Source organism: Cannabis sativa, chromosome 2 (assembly GCF_029168945.1).
Source record: "Cannabis sativa cultivar Pink pepper isolate KNU-18-1 chromosome 2, ASM2916894v1, whole genome shotgun sequence".
NCBI lineage: Eukaryota > Viridiplantae > Streptophyta > Magnoliopsida > Rosales > Cannabaceae > Cannabis > Cannabis sativa.
The window spans coordinates 49,115,318-49,131,599 of NC_083602.1; the positions used below are offsets into that span (position 1 = coordinate 49,115,318).

At 40.4% G+C, this 16,282-nt stretch overlaps 1 non-coding gene across 1 annotated transcript; it reads right to left on the minus strand.

Moving 5' to 3' along the window:
- Positions 1-16,175: 16,175 nt before the first annotated feature.
- LOC133035291 (small nucleolar RNA R71) lies at positions 16,176-16,282 on the minus strand. Its single transcript, XR_009686567.1, has one exon. It is a non-coding gene; the product is annotated as a small nucleolar RNA R71 (small nucleolar RNA).

The window sequence follows — 16,282 nt, forward strand, 5'->3', positions numbered from 1 at the left end:
TACATGTTCAAAAAATTTTAATTCCCTGATTTGTCAGTTCACTGGATTTAGACTGGCATGATAATCAGCAATAGGTATACTTACACCTTGGATAAGTGTTATGTCCTTTCCAGGAAATTGGAAAGTTTACCAGTATCAGATGTATGGAGTATACATTAGAAGGGACTGATATTGAACTTTGATTTGATATGATAAGTTTACCGTAATATCTATTCAATTCAATATCGCCTAGTTGATCCTAGATCAAATGATCTTAGTCCTGACGTGATTAGGTTCGATCTCAAGAGTGTTATTTGTGTTCTTTGATTTGTTAGTTAAGCCTACTTTTTGGTCAGGGTGATACGTACATTTTGGGAACACGATAGGACAATTGAGTGGGAGCGCTAAACATAGATATGAAATCTGTAGCTTCTATAGGTATTTAGAAGTGAAACGATGATTTCCTTTGAGCTTCCCTGAATAGAGATAAATGATAGAGATCTCATTTTAGTGATTATATTATTTCACTAAAATATCATTTATATGTGAAATGTTTTAAGGATAAAATACATTGAAAGGGTGTAACAGTAATTTTATCCCTATGCAATGGAGATCATCTATAGAGGATCATTGATTATTGGGATTATAACAATGGATAATTAATAGCGTATCTATATCGAGGAACATATAGAGCGTTCTATGTAACTGAGAGTGCAATTTCGAGTTCTATGAGTGGATGCAATGAGGAATTAATAAGTTAGTAGATTTACTTGGTAAATTCTACATCAGCTTATTGGAAGCTCGGTTATATAGGCCCATGGTCCCCATACTAGTTGAGACCATACTGCTTGTAAGACTCAGTAAATTGATTTTAGTTAATCAATTATAATTCTATAATTAGACTATGTCTAGTTTATGAATTTTCACTAAGCAAGGGCTTAAATGTGAAGAAAAGAGATCCCGGGTCTTATTTATTAATTAAGAGACTTTATTAAGTCTAATTAATAAATATATTAAATGACATTATTATTTATAAATTAATTTTTAGTTATTAAATAATTGTAATTGGCATTTAAGTGGTTAAATTGGAAAATTGGCATTTTTGAGAAAATAAGATGGGAAAATGACAAAATGGTAAAATTGCAAAGTGGGCCCATTATCCAACCCATGGCCGGCCACTATGCATGGATTTTACCATTTATTTTTCTATTATTTTAATGATAATTAAATCTTACCTAAACCTAGGTGGTTACCTATAAATAGATAGTGATGACTCACACTTAAAGATTGATGAAATTTCACTTTCAGATAATTTTCCTGAGCCTTCTTTCTATTAAGCTGAAACCACATGCTCTTCTTTCTTCTCTTCGTAATTTCAAACCTAGAGTGATAGAGTGAGTGCCCACACACATCAAGTGGTATCTCAATCATAGTGTGTAAGACTGTGAAGAATGCAATCAACAAAAAGGAGAATCAGGTTCAAGAAGGAGAGAAAGAGATCCAAGTTCAGATCTTTATAATGCTCTGCTACAGAAATGAATCAAGGGCTAGAGATCTAAACGAAAGGAGTCATTATATTCCGCGACAATCAATGTAAGCTTTCTGAAACTTTATATGTGTTTATTTACATTGTTTTAGAAATTCATATTAGGATGTTAAACAACATACATGGTAGTAAATCTAGATCCTAGTAAAATAATTCCAACACTGTTTTGGGTCTAGGCCAGTTCTTCACTTCTTCAAGCTTTCCTGGATCTACAATGATTCCATCTTTTCCGACAATATGCCCCAGAAAAGACACTTGTGACAGTCAAAACTCACACTTCTTGAACTTTGCATAAAGTTTATGATCTCTAAGCCGTTGCAGGACCATACGAAGATGCAGTTCATGTTCTGCTTCTAACTGAGAGTACACAAGAATATCATCGATAAATACAATTACAAAAATTATCAAGAAAATCCTTGAATATCCTATTCATGAGATCCATAAAGGCTGCCGAAGCATTTGTCAACCCAAATGACATAACCAGGAACTAATAATGACCGTACCTAGTATGAAAGGCTGTCCTCGGAATATCTTCTTCCCAGATTCTCAATTGATGATATCCAGATCTCAAGTCAATCTTAGAGAATATCGCCTTGCCTTGAAGTTGATCAAACAGATGGTCAATTCTAGGCAAAGGATATTTTTTTTAATAGTTAACTTGTTCAGCTCCCGATAGTCGATACACATCCAAAGGGTCCCATCTTTCTTCTTTACAAATAGAACCGGAGCTCCCCAAGGTGACACACTAGGTTGGGTAAATCCTAGATCCAGCATCCCTTGGAGTTGTATCTTTAATTCTTTCAATTTTGCAGGTGCCATTCGGTAAGGTGCCTTTGAAACAGGTTCTGCTCTAGGTATTAGATCAATAATAAAATCTATCTCCCGCTGAGGTGGTAACCTGGGTAATTCCTCAAGAAACACGTCTAGGAATTCCTTAACCACATTAACCTCTTCAGGTCCAAGTAACACAGATTTACTGGAGTCAATTACAACCACTAGGAATCCTACACATCCACTGTGTAGTAAATCCCTAGCTTTCAAAGCTGAGATTCTTGGAACACGAGAACCTTGAACTGAACCAACAAAAACAAATGGTTCCTCATTCTCTGGTTGGAAAGTTACCATTTTCCGTTTGCAGTCAATACTAGCAGAGTACTTGGACAAAAAGTCCATCCCGAGTATAATGTCAAACTTAGCCAATGGTAACTCCACAAGATCAATGCTCAATTCTCTTCCTTCAATTCTAATTAACACTGATCTAACCCACTTTCTTGAAATAATTAATTCCCCATTAGGCAATAGGGTTCCAAATCCCATCTCAAATACATCACTAGGCCTACCAAGCTAATTAAGAACTCTCGATGCTACATATGATCGGGTGGCACCCAAATCAAATAAAACTATAAAAGTAAAACTGCTAATAAGAAGTTGACCTGTGACTACTGAAGGGATGTCGACAACATCTGTCTGAGTAATAGCAAATACACGCGCGGATCCAGGTTTGGTTTCAGGCTTAGGTTCCTCTTTCTTCAATTGGGGACAATCTTTCTTGAGGTGCCCCACTGATCCACACTGAAAGCAAGCTCTCCTGTTACAAGTCCCGAGATGATGTTTCTTGCAGCGCGGGCACTCAGGATAGGAGTAAGTCTGACGTCCCCCTTTACCCTAATTTCCTCGAAACGTCTTACTTTGCCCTGAAGTCCTCGATGATGGGAAAGTTCTCTTCTTTTGTTCAAAAGTGGAATCACCACTCTCTTTTACAAGGCCAGAAATAGGGAGAGTAGTGGTCCCACCAGCACCAGGAGTCTCTCGGGTTTCTTGTAAGAACTTAACTGCTCCTTCAACTCGTAGAGCCTTGTCAACCATTTTAGCATAGGTTGTCGTGTCATTTGTTGTGATAACCAGATCATGCCTAATCTTGGCATTCAACCCCGCCAAGTACTTCTCCTTTTTACTGAAGTTTGTTGGTCCAATCCCTAAGGCTAATTTGGCCAAGCGATCAAACTTGGTTGTATACTTGATCACTGACATATTCTCGTCCTGTACCAACTCAACAAACTCTTTCCGCTTTGCACTACGGACCGCCTTACTATAATATTTAGCATTAAACAGTCCCGAAATTCTTCCCAGGTCATTTTGGCAACGTCCTTAGCGAGGGATACCATCTCCCACCACACCAAGGCATCTTCCTGAAATTGAAATCTGGCAAATGCCACCCTGCCATTCCTGACCACTCCCATGAAGTTCAATATTCTTTCAATAACAGTCAACCACTGTTTTTCCTTAAGCACATCAGGAACTCCCAAAAATATTGGAGGTGCTTGCTTCCTGAACCTCTCATATAAAGGCTCCATACGGTTACTAGCAACATGCTGTTATGCTGGCACCGCAGGAACCGGAGTAGGCGGTTGTAGGGGAGGCTCAACAGGAGCATCTCGTTGCCTGAGTCTTCGAATTTCATCTTCTTGTTGAGTAATTCTGGCTTGCATCTCAGCAAACCTCCGCTCCCAATCAAATGGAGCTTGAGGTGGATTCTCTTGACCACCCCTAGGAGCACGACCGCGGCCTCTACCGCGTCCACGGGAGTTTTGGGGATTTCTACCACCCCGACCACCTCCGGTCTCAACCATTTCACCCTGCTTTCTGACGTTTCGCTGGGCGTCCATTACTTAGGACTTAGCCTGCGAACCCACAAGGCATGTAGGTTAGATAGTGGTCAAAATATTTTCAAGACCGCATTTAGGGTTTTAAAACAACAATTTACTCATATATGCTATATATCTTAAACAATTTGCAAAATGTCAAGCTTACGGAACTGTGAGTTGAGCTCGACATTGGCCTTGATTGTACATATCTTGACGGTCTTCAGTGAACAACCCGGTGGCTCTAATACCAAACTGTAACGCCCGTATTTGAAAATTTACTGAACCTAAAAACTAACTTTATTATATTGTAATTATATAAGCTTATAGGTCGGGATCCCGAGATTTGAACACAGTTGCAAATTACATTTACATATATAAAGTTAAGTAACATATTTTTTTAGAAAACACAGGGCAGCTCAAAATGTTATAAAACAAAAACCCTCCAGGTTGCACTGCAGCGATATGTACAATCCTCGCCAAGCTCCATCTCACTGGTCCTCCAGCTTAGCTTTTCCTTTACCTACACGAGGTAGCAAACTGATGAGTCAACAGACTCAGTAAGATATGCATAACATATATATAAACAATATTTATATAAGCGCTTTATGCCTAAGCCGTCCTGAGCCCCAAAACCGAGCTCACCAAATGGTTAACAACATTCTTAAGGGAAGTACGACCACTATACCATATGCACCAAAGTTCCAACATTGTACTTGTGTTGGTAGAGCCATTATTGTACTCCTGGGAGTTACTAAGTGTTGTACCACATGCACGACGTACCCCCTGTACTCGTGTTGGTAACACTGTAACTACCATGATATCCTACACTATACTAACACCCTTAAAATCACATAACCGTTAGTGTTAGTAGTGTAAACATTTAACACAAGCATACATTTACATATATATTATTTATGCTATCTTACCTCATTTACGTGATCAGGTGTGTCGATCAGCCTGAGTGGAATTGCAGCTCGACGTTTCACAGGACCCTAATGTTAGGTTATATTTAGCCTATGTTTCGGGTCTGAAAAGTAAGAATTTTCTCATCTATTGGTGTCTTTTGGAGCAGTTTTACGATTGATTTTCATTGTTTCAGGTTCCCGGGGTATCAATGTTTAAATTCAGTTAATTGGTGAAAAGACAGAATAAATTGGCGAAAAATCGGAGAAATCTACTCAAGAGACGTCAGTAGTCGCGACCACCAATGAGCCAGGTTGCGACCCTTTTCTGTGGTCGCGACTCTGGTCTCGACTTCGACATTTTGGCAGAACCAAGGATTTTCGAGGTTTGCCTGTAGTCGCGACCATCTTAAAGGCTAGTCGCGACTAGGTACGGACATCGTGGTTCTGCCCTAATTTTGATTTTTCTCTCAATTGGAGGCACACCTTTCATCCCTATATAAGGAATACGACTCAGAAGGTCAAACTAAGCAGAAATAGACCTAAATAGTGGATGAAGGTGGAGAGGAAGCTATCTTGAAGACCCGGAGCGATATCACCTTCTAGTTTCTTTCTTTTACCCTTATTTCTGTCTTTTACGTTTAGTTTTGTTTCAAATTTAATCATGGATGTTTTTATTATTTTTATGAGCTAAATTTCCCATTAAGGGAGGATGATGAATGTTGTTTAAGTTTATGCCTAGTTAATAAATAATTGCCATTCCTCCATCTTGATTGTGAATACTATCTATATTTGTGTTTAATTCCATGTGCACGATTGATAACCTTTTACATTTTTAATGATCTCAATTCGAAATCTGAAAAGTGAGAACTGAGAATGCTAAAATTTGATAGTCTAGGTTTTGATGTGAAACGAAAGTATTTACATAGCCTTAGTGACAATTAGATTATTGCTTAATGCTGATTTCATGTTGATTTAATTAAGAAGTTAATTAGACAACATGAGGCTTAGAACCTAAAAGATCTGAAAAGAGTTAGGTTAATTCATAATCTGTCATTCACATTGAGAAAAGGATAGCAATTAGGTATTAACATTGGTAACGTAACAACAGGATTCACCTCCCTAATCTCTCATCATGATTAATCTTCATTTATTCTTTTTAATTTTCTGATTTGTTCTATTTTATTCACAAAAAGTTTTGTTTTACCAGATAGAATCATAAGTATAATTTAGTAGTACTTAGTCCAATTCCCTGTGGTTCGACCTCACTTGCGTGAGATACTACTTGTAACGCCCTAATGCTAAGGCACGCTACAGTGCTTTTTCAATAATTGTGCGATCTTTGCTAATCAAAGAAATTTCTCGAAAAACGTGTCAAATTAAAACTTTTGCATTAAACATTAAACTTTGTAATTTAATAAAATATTTACAAGTGCCGGGATCCCGATTTTTAAAACTTTACAAACTTTACTTTTTAAACATATATTCCAAAATATACGGATTTACAGGTCGCACAGCGACATTCAAAATACAACTCCCAGATGTCCCGAGACCGAACACTCCAGGTCACGCTGCTTGACATGTACAATCTCACCCGAGCTCAGGTTCACTCCTGTTCAGCTTTCGCCTTTCCTTTACCTACACATGGAAGCAGAAACTGTGAGTCGACAGACTCAGTAAGAAATGCATATAACATACCATATAATTTCCGACCTGTAAATAGGCGCCCATACACCTATTTACAGAGCTTAACAGATGAGCATGAACGTTCAATACCAGGGTACAACCACTATACCACATACACAACGTACCTCGCTGTACGAGTGTTGGTAGGGTTTATCCCGATCACTGAGTATCACTGAGTGATGTACCACACACCTTAGCATTTTCTATGCTTGTGTTGGTATCACTGTATCGTACTCAAATTAACAACAATCACTGTACCAATACACTCACACAAGTGTTGGTAGTGTTTAACATATTTTAAGCATGCATATATAAACACATATACACACATTCAGATAATCACATCATACATTATACACAGTTCTTACCTGTTTTCCGAATTCAAGTGTGCTGGCCGACCTGAACGGAATTTACGTGCTAGATGGATGCCCTAATCACAAGAATGATAACACAGATGAGTGACTCGCCAAATCACTTTCCGGGACTTAAAACCCGAAACTAAATGTTCCCCTATCACTAAACCTCATGGCAATACCCTATATTACCCAAAATTGGCCAAAACTAGGGTTCTGGAAAAATCCCCAACAGGCAGACCGGATCCAACCGGCATCCCGGTTCTGGGTCACCAACCGGTCGACCGGTTGGTACAGACCACCCAGAACCGGAATTCCGGTTCATCTGCAGAAACCCAAAAAATTCTCCCCCTTGATTCAAATCAAGCCCAATCTTTACCAAACTCTCCAGAGCTCCTAAACAAGGCATACACAATAAAACCCCCAGCAGTATTTCACAGAAAAACTCAGTAAATAACAACTTGCCATTAAAGCTTAAAGCTTGAACTCAAAGCTTAGAATTGCTCAAAACCAATAACCAATCTCTAAACCAGCTACCATGAGCTAGAATTAAGCTAAACAAACCCTAAAATTCGAACTAAGCAAACCTTAAACCCTAACAGCCCCTATTACTCAATATCACTTCAAAAACCAACTTACAACTTCAAGAACTTGAAAGAGAAAGGAGCTAGGGTTACCTTAGATAATTTCCCTTGAATCCTTGGATGGAAATACAGAAATTGTGAAGAAAATTCTGGGTTTTTCCTTCTGGTTGAGATAGCCGAACCCCAAGAGAGAGAAAGGAGAAAAATGGTTCTTGATTTCTAATTTTTCTTTTTCTTTTTTTGACTTTCCTAAATTGGAAAAAGGATTTGATTAAATCCCTTGCTGCCCAAAAATGACTAGGTGTCATCCTCACAATCAGCCACCTAATCCCCCCTTAAAAGACTAAAATGCCCTTTAAATCAAACTTAGGGTAATTTTGAAACTAGGGGTAAAATGGTCAAATTCCATAACCCCGCTCAATCCCGATAATTTATTTCTTCTAAAATATTCCTCACTAGGAAATAGGGTTCTAAACTTACCCATGTGATCAATCTAGCCATCCATCGCATTTTCCGTTGTCGCCGAGCAAAAATTACAAAATTAACATATTTCACATATAAGCTAAATAATACCCCTAGAGTTTAATAAAATCTCCGGAATTGAGAAATTATAACTCAAATATTTATTTCTAAATATTGGGATCCACAAATAAATTAATTCACAAATAATAATAAAATAATAAAAATTAGTGCTAATTGCCTTTTCTAATCCACAATACTAGAGCGGTCATTACAATTATCCCCCCGTTAATAGGATTTCGTCCCCGAAATCTAACCTGAATAGCTCTGGATGTTGAGTCCTCATATCTGACTCCAACTCCCAGGTGGCTTCTTCCACTTTACTATTCCTCCAGAGCACCTTAACCAGTGCAATAGTCTTGTTCCGAAGAACTTTTTCTTTTCTATCCAAAATCTGAACAGGTTGCTCTTCATAGGATAAGTCTGGTTGAAGTTCAAGAGCTTCATAACTCAAGACATGAGTCGGGTCTGACACGTATTTCCTTAACATAGAAATGTGAAATACGTCATGAACAGCTGACAATGCTGGTGGTAAGGCTAGCCGATACGCTACCTGCCCGACCTTCTCAAGTATCTGAAATGGCCCAATGAACCTAGGGCTTAACTTACCCTTCTTCCCGAAGCGCCGAATACCCTTCATGGGTGAAACTCGCAGGAAAACATGTTCCCCTGCCTGAAATGTGACATCTCTGCGCTTCGGATCAGCATAACTTTTCTGCCTGCTTTGAGAAGCAAGCATCCGAGCTTTGATCTTATCAATAGCTTCGTTGGTCTTCTGCACTAACTCAGGACCCAGGTACTTCCTTTCTCCTGTCTCGTCCCAATGAATAGGAGAACGACATTTTCTACCATATAGCATCTCATAGGGAGCCATCCCTATTGTACTTTGGTAGCTGTTGTTGTAGGAGAATTCAATTAGTGGCAAGTACTTAACCCATGAACCCTCAAAGTCCATGACACAGGCTCGTAATAGGTCTTCTAAAATCTGGATAGTTCTTTACGTGACCATCGGTCGAGGGTGAAAAGGCTGTACTAAACTTTAACTTGGTACCCATAGCCTTCGGAGACTCACCCAAAACTTCGATGTGAACTTTGGATCCCCTGTCGATACAATAGATTTAGGGGCTCCATGGAGACGAACTATCTCCTTCACATACAATTCAGCATATTGATCCACCGAATATGTAACTTTCACGGAGTAGAAAGTGAGCTGACTTTGTGAATCTGTCCACAATGACCCAAACAGAATCATACATCCCTGTGGTTCTAGGCAAACCAGTTACGAAGTCCATTGTGATGTCCTCCCACTTCCATTCTGGAAGGACTAAAGGCTGTAATAACCCTGCCGCCTGCGATGTTCGGCCTTAATCTGTGGCAAAAGTTAAACATTTAGACACATAGTCCACCACATCTCTTTTCATCCCATACCACCAGAAGTAGGGTTTCAAATCCTGATACATCTTGGTGGTTCCCGGATGCAATGAATATGGAGTGGTGTGAGCTTCATCCAGTATTTCTTTCTTAAGCTCATTCACACAAGGAACACAGACTCGAGCCTTATATAACAACATTCCACTGTTCGAGACTGAAAAACCTCTAGGCCGACCGGCCACCACTTCATCTCGAACTTTAACTAGCTCGGGATCTTCCAGTTGCGCCTTTCTGATTCTTTCCAACAGATCAGATTGGAGTGTTAAATTATGTAGTTTCCCGACCACGAATTCAATTCCTGCACTAACCATTTCCGAGGCTAGCTGAGGAGCTATCATAACCGTAGTACACACTTGACCGGGACCTTTTCTGCTCAGAGCGTCGGCCACAACATTGGCTTTTCCGGGGTGATACAGTATTTCACAATCGTAGTCCTTAACCAACTCCAACCACCTTCTCTGCCTCATATTCAGATCTTTTTGGGTGAAAAAGTATTTGAGACTTTTATGATCCGTATAAATTTCACACTTCTCACCGTAAAGATAATGTCGCCAAATCTTTAAAGCAAAAACCACAGCAGCGAGCTCTAAATCATGAGTTGGATAACGCTGCTCATAATCCTTCAGTTGACGAGAGGCATAAGCTATGACTCTGTCAGCTTGCATCAGAACGCATCCCAGACCCTGTCTGGAAGCATCACAATACACAACAAATTTCTCTTGATCTGATGGCAAAGCTAACACCGGAGCTGTTATCAAACGCTGCTTCAACTCCTGAAAGCTTGATTCACACTTATCTGACCACACGAATCTCTGATTTTTCTTAGTCAATTCGGTTAGGGGCATAGAAAGTTTAGAAAATCCTTCGACGAAACGTCGATAATACCCTGCTAACCCGAGAAAACTTCGAATTTCAGTCACAGACTTGGGCCTCGGCCAATTCTTCACTGATTCTATCTTGTTTGGATCAACCATAATTCCATTTTTCCCAATAATATGACCCAAAAAGGACACCTCAGACAACCAGAATTCGCACTTTTTGAACTTGGCATACAGCTTGTGATCTCTAAGTCGCTGTAACACCATTCGGAGATGATGCTCGTGCTCCTCTTCTGACTGAGAGTACACAAGAATGTCATCGATAAACACTATAACGCAGTTATCGAGGAAATCCTTGAATACCCTATTCATGAGATCCATAAAGGCCGCCGGAGCATTAGTCAATCCGAATGACATTACCAGAAACTCATAGTGCCCATATCTGGTTCTAAAAGCAGTCTTCGGTATGTCCTCCTCCCGAATCCTGAGTTGATGATAACCAGACCGTAAATCAATCTTCGAGAACACTGTCTTTCCCTGAAGCTGATCGAACAGATCATCGATCCTAGGCAACGGGTACTTGTTCTTAATCGTCAGCTTGTTCAGTTCCCGATAATCAATACACATTCTGAGGGAACCATCTTTCTTCTTTACAAAAAGAACCGGAGCTCCCCAGGGCGATACACTGGGTCGAATAAACCCAATGTCCAGCATCCCCTGAAGTTGCATCTTAAGCTCCTTGAGTTCTGCTGGAGCCATCCTATATGGAGCTTTAGAAACAGGTTCGACTCTAGGTGCCAAATCAATTACAAAATCAATCTCTCGCTGTGGCGGCAATCCCGGCAATTCCTCGGGAAACACATCAAGAAAATCTTTCACCACCCGGACTACCTCAGGCCCAAATGTTTCAGGTCTGCTGGAGTCAAAAACTACTGCTAGAAATCCTACACAACCATTGTATAGTAAATCCCTAGCTCTCAACACAGAAATAACCGGGATCCGAGACCCCTGAACCGATCCAACATAAACAAATGGATCTTCACCTTCCGGCTGAAAAGTCACCATTTTACGCCTACAATCTATACTGGCCGAATACTTGGATAGGAAATCCATTCCCAGTATAATATCAAACTCAGTTAGTTTCAATTCTATGAGATCAGTACTCAATTCCCTATCTTCGATCCTAATTGGCATAGACCTAATGCGCCTATTAGAGATAACCAATTCCCCGCTAGGCATTAGGGTTCCAAACCCTCTTTCTAAAATGTCACAAGGCCTACCCAAAAGATCAATCACCCTTGTAGCCACATATGAACGTGTAGCTCCCGAGTCAAATAATACTGTAAATAACAAGTTGTTGACGGGAAGCTGACCTGTCACAACAGAAGGACTGGCTGCAGCATCAGCTTGGGTGATGGCAAACACACGAGCAGGAACCGGTTTCATCTCGGCTTTCGGCTCCTCTTTCTTTGCCTGGGGGCAATCTTTCTTGAAATGCCCCACCATGCCACATAAGAAGCATGTCTTCCGGTTACACTCTCCCGGATGATGTTTCTTGCACCTTGGACACTCAGGATAAGAATAACCCTGGCGTCCTCCTCTGCCTTGGTTCCCACGGAACCGCTTGCTTTGCCCCGAGCCACCAGAAGCTGGAACAACCTTTCTTTTCTGCTCAATGGTGGAGTCACCACCATCCCTACCATAAACAGGAGTAGGAACAGTGGGGGCTCCACCAACACTCGGAGTCACCCGGGGCTCCTGAAGAAACTTTACTGCACCCTCGGCTCTCAAAGCCTTCTCAACCATATCTGCATACGTGGTTGCTTCAGTAGTGGTAATAACCAGATCGTGCCGGATCTTTGCACTCAAACCCGCTAAATATTTTTCTTTCTTACTGAAGTCCGTGGGCACAATTCCTGCTGCCAATTTAGCCAACCGATCAAACTTCGTTGTATACTCAGTGACTGACATACCCTCAGTCTGAACTAGATCAGTGAACTCTTTCCGCTTTGCACTGCGGACCGCTTCATTGTAATACTTGGAGTTGAACAACTCCCTAAATTCTTCCCAGGTCATCAGTGTGACGTCCCGTGTGAGGGTTATCAATTCCCACCACACGAGGGCATCTTCCTGAAGCTGGAAAGTGGCGCAGGTTACTCGATCATTTCCAACCACTCCCATAAAGTTGAGAATACGCTCAATCATCGAAAGCCATTGCTCGGCCTTCATCACATCAGGGCCTCCCAGAAACACTGGAGGTGCCTGTTTTCGAAATCTTTCGTACAACGGTTCCATACGGTTGCCAACAACAGGTTGTTCTGCTGGCACCGCTGGAACTGCAACGGCCTGAACTTGTTGAGGAGGCACGGCAGGAGGACCCTGCTGCCTCAGCCTCTGAATCTCTTCATCTTGCTGACGAATTCTTTCTTGCATTTCAGCAAATCTTTGCTCCCAATCAGGAGGAGCTTGAGGTGGATTTACAGGGCGACCACCCTGAGCTCTACCACGGCCACGGCCGCGACCACGGGGATTTTGAGGATTCCCCTGACCGCCTCCGGCCTCAACCATGCCACCCTGGCTTCTTGTATTTCGCGGGGCGTCCATTTAATAGGACTTAGCCTGCGAATCCATAAGGTAGGCAGGTTAGACGGCGATCAAAATTTACACCGCTCTTAATAGCATAAGGCAACGCACTTTCTTTTCTTTTTATAGAAATATATTTAATTTAAATCTAATATGCTTCCTAACATGCTTTTACATCACACTTATTTAACATACTAAACAAGTACGGGCTTACTGAACCGTGAACCGAGCTTTCTCTGATGAAGATTGTACATGTCATAGCAAGCTTCGGTAGACAAACCTGGCGGCTCTGATACCAAAATTGTAACGCCCTAATGCTAAGGCACGCTACAGTGCTTTTTCAATAATTGTGCGATCTTTGCTAATCAAAGAAATTTCTCGAAAAACGTGTCAAATTAAAACTTTTGCATTAAACATTAAACTTTGTAATTTAATAAAATATTTACAAGTGCCGGGATCCCGATTTTTAAAACTTTACAAACTTTACTTTTTAAACATATATTCCAAAATATATACAGATTTACAGGTCGCACAGCGACATTCAAAATACAATTCCCAGATGTCCCGAGACCGAACACCTGTGTCACGCCGCTTGACATGTACAATCTCACCCGAGCTCGGGTTCACTCTGTTCGGCTTTCGCCTTTCCTTTACCTACACATGGAAGCGAAACCGTGAGTCGACGGACTCGAAGAAATGCATATAACATACCATATAATTTCGACCTGTAAATAGGCGCCCATACACCTATTTACGTAGCTTAACAGATGAGCATGAACGTTCAATACCAGGGTACAACCACTATACCACATACACAACGTACCTCGCTGTACGAGTGTTGGTAGGGTTTATCCCGATCACTGAGTATCACTGAGTGATGTACCACACACCTTAGCATTTTCTATGCTTGTGTTGGTATCACTGTATCGTACTCAAATTAACAACAATCACTGTACCAATACACTCACACAAGTGTTGGTAGTGTTTAACATATTTTAAGCATGCATATATAAACACATATACACACATTCAGATAATCACATCATACATTATACACAGTTCTTACCTGTTTTCCGAATTCAAGTGTGCTGGCCGACCTGAACGGAATTTACGTGCTAGATGGATGCCCTAATCACAAGAATGATAACACAGATGAGTGACTCGCCAAATCACTTTCCGGGACTTAAAACCCGAAACTAAATGTTCCTCTATCACTAAACCTCATGGCAATACCCTTTATTACCCAAAATTGGCCAAAACTAGGGTTCTGGAAAAATCCCCAACAGGCAGACCGGATCCAACCGGCATCCCGGTTCTGGGTCACCAACCGGTCGACCGGTTGGTACAGACCACCCAGAACCGGAATTCCGGTTCATCTGCAGAAACCCAAAAAAATTCTCCCCCTTGATTCAAATCAAGCCCAATCTTTACCAAACTCTCCAGAGCTCCTAAACAAGGCATACACAATAAAACCCAGCCAGTATTTCACAGAAAAACTCAGTAAATAACAACTTGCCATTAAAGCTTAAAGCTTGAACTCAAAGCTTAGAATTGCTCAAAACCAATAACCAATCTCTAAACCAGCTACCATGAGCTAGAATTAAGCTAAACAAACCCTAAAATTCGAACTAAGCAAACCTTAAACCCTAACAGCCCCTATTACTCAATATCACTTCAAAAACCAACTTACAACTTCAAGAACTTGAAAGAGAAAGGAGCTAGGGTTACCTTAGATAATTTCCCTTGAATCCTTGGATGGAAATACAGAAATTGTGAAGAAAATTCTGGGTTTTTCCTTCTGGTTGAGATAGCCGAACCCCAAGAGAGAGAAAGGAGAAAAATGGTTCTTGATTTCTAATTTTTCTTTTTCTTTTTTTTGACTTTCCTAAATTGGAAAAAGGATTTGATTAAATCCCTTGCTGCCCAAAAATGACTAGGTGTCATCCTCACAATCAGCCACCTAATCCCCCCTTAAAAGACTAAAATGCCCTTTAAATCAAACTTAGGGTAATTTTGAAACTAGGGGTAAAATGGTCAAATTCCATAACCCCGCTCAATCCCGATAATTTATTTCTTCTAAAATATTCCTCACTAGGAAATAGGGTTCTAAACTTACCCATGTGATCAATCTAGCCATCCATCGCATTTTCCGTTGTCGCCGAGCAAAAATTACAAAATTAACATATTTCACATATAAGCTAAATAATACCCCTAGAGTTTAATAAAATCTCCGGAATTGAGAAATTATAACTCAAATATTTATTTCTAAATATTGGGATCCACAAATAAATTAATTCACAAATAATAATAAAATAATAAAAATTAGTGCTAATTGCCTTTTCTAATCCACAATACTAGAGCGGTCATTACACTACTTGATTGCGTATACTTGCGTGGTAACCATTATTTTCGTAACAAGTTTTTGGCGCCGTTGCCGGGGAGTTGTTTAAAGATTAATATTACACAAAATTATACTAACTTCTACTTTGGTATATTTTCTCTTGCTGAATTTCTAACCTTTCTCTTGCAAAACTGTTCTTATCTATTTCAGGTATTTTTGAGTGCATGCGCTGCCAAGGGCAAGCAGTTGTATTACCCGTTGACCTTGAAATCGAGAAAACCTGTAGGACAAATCGAAGGAACAAGGGGCAAGAAAGAGTTTCAGCAACTACTGAAACATCAGAAATCATGGCTACTAATGTGAATGCTAATGCTGCAAATAACGATAATAATGGTGGTGCCGTTGAAGATCAAGCTAATGGCCGTAGCTTCACAGATTACATTCTCCCTACTCTAACGGGAGTGCAGTCATGTATCAGGCCACTGCCAATGGATGCTAATAACATTGAGATTAAGCCTGCCATACTTCAAATGGTGCAGTCCTCAGTTCAGTTTGGTGGCCTCCCTTCTGAAGTTCTTAATCTGCATCTTTCGAACTTCATGGAACTTTGTGAGACTTTTAAAGTTAATAAAGTTAGTGATGATGCCATTCGTCTGAGACTATTTCCATTCTTGCTCAAAGAACGAGCCAAGAGCTGGTTAAATTCCCTGCCACCCAACTCTATTGCCACCTGGAATGATCTGGCAATGAAATTTTTGTCAAAGTTCTTTCCTCCAGCAAAGTCTGCCAAGCTGCGAGGAGATATCAACAACTTCTGTCAACAAGATAATGAATCTCTCCATGAGTCTTGGGAGAGGTTTAAGGATCTGATCAGAAAGTTCCCTCATCATGGTAT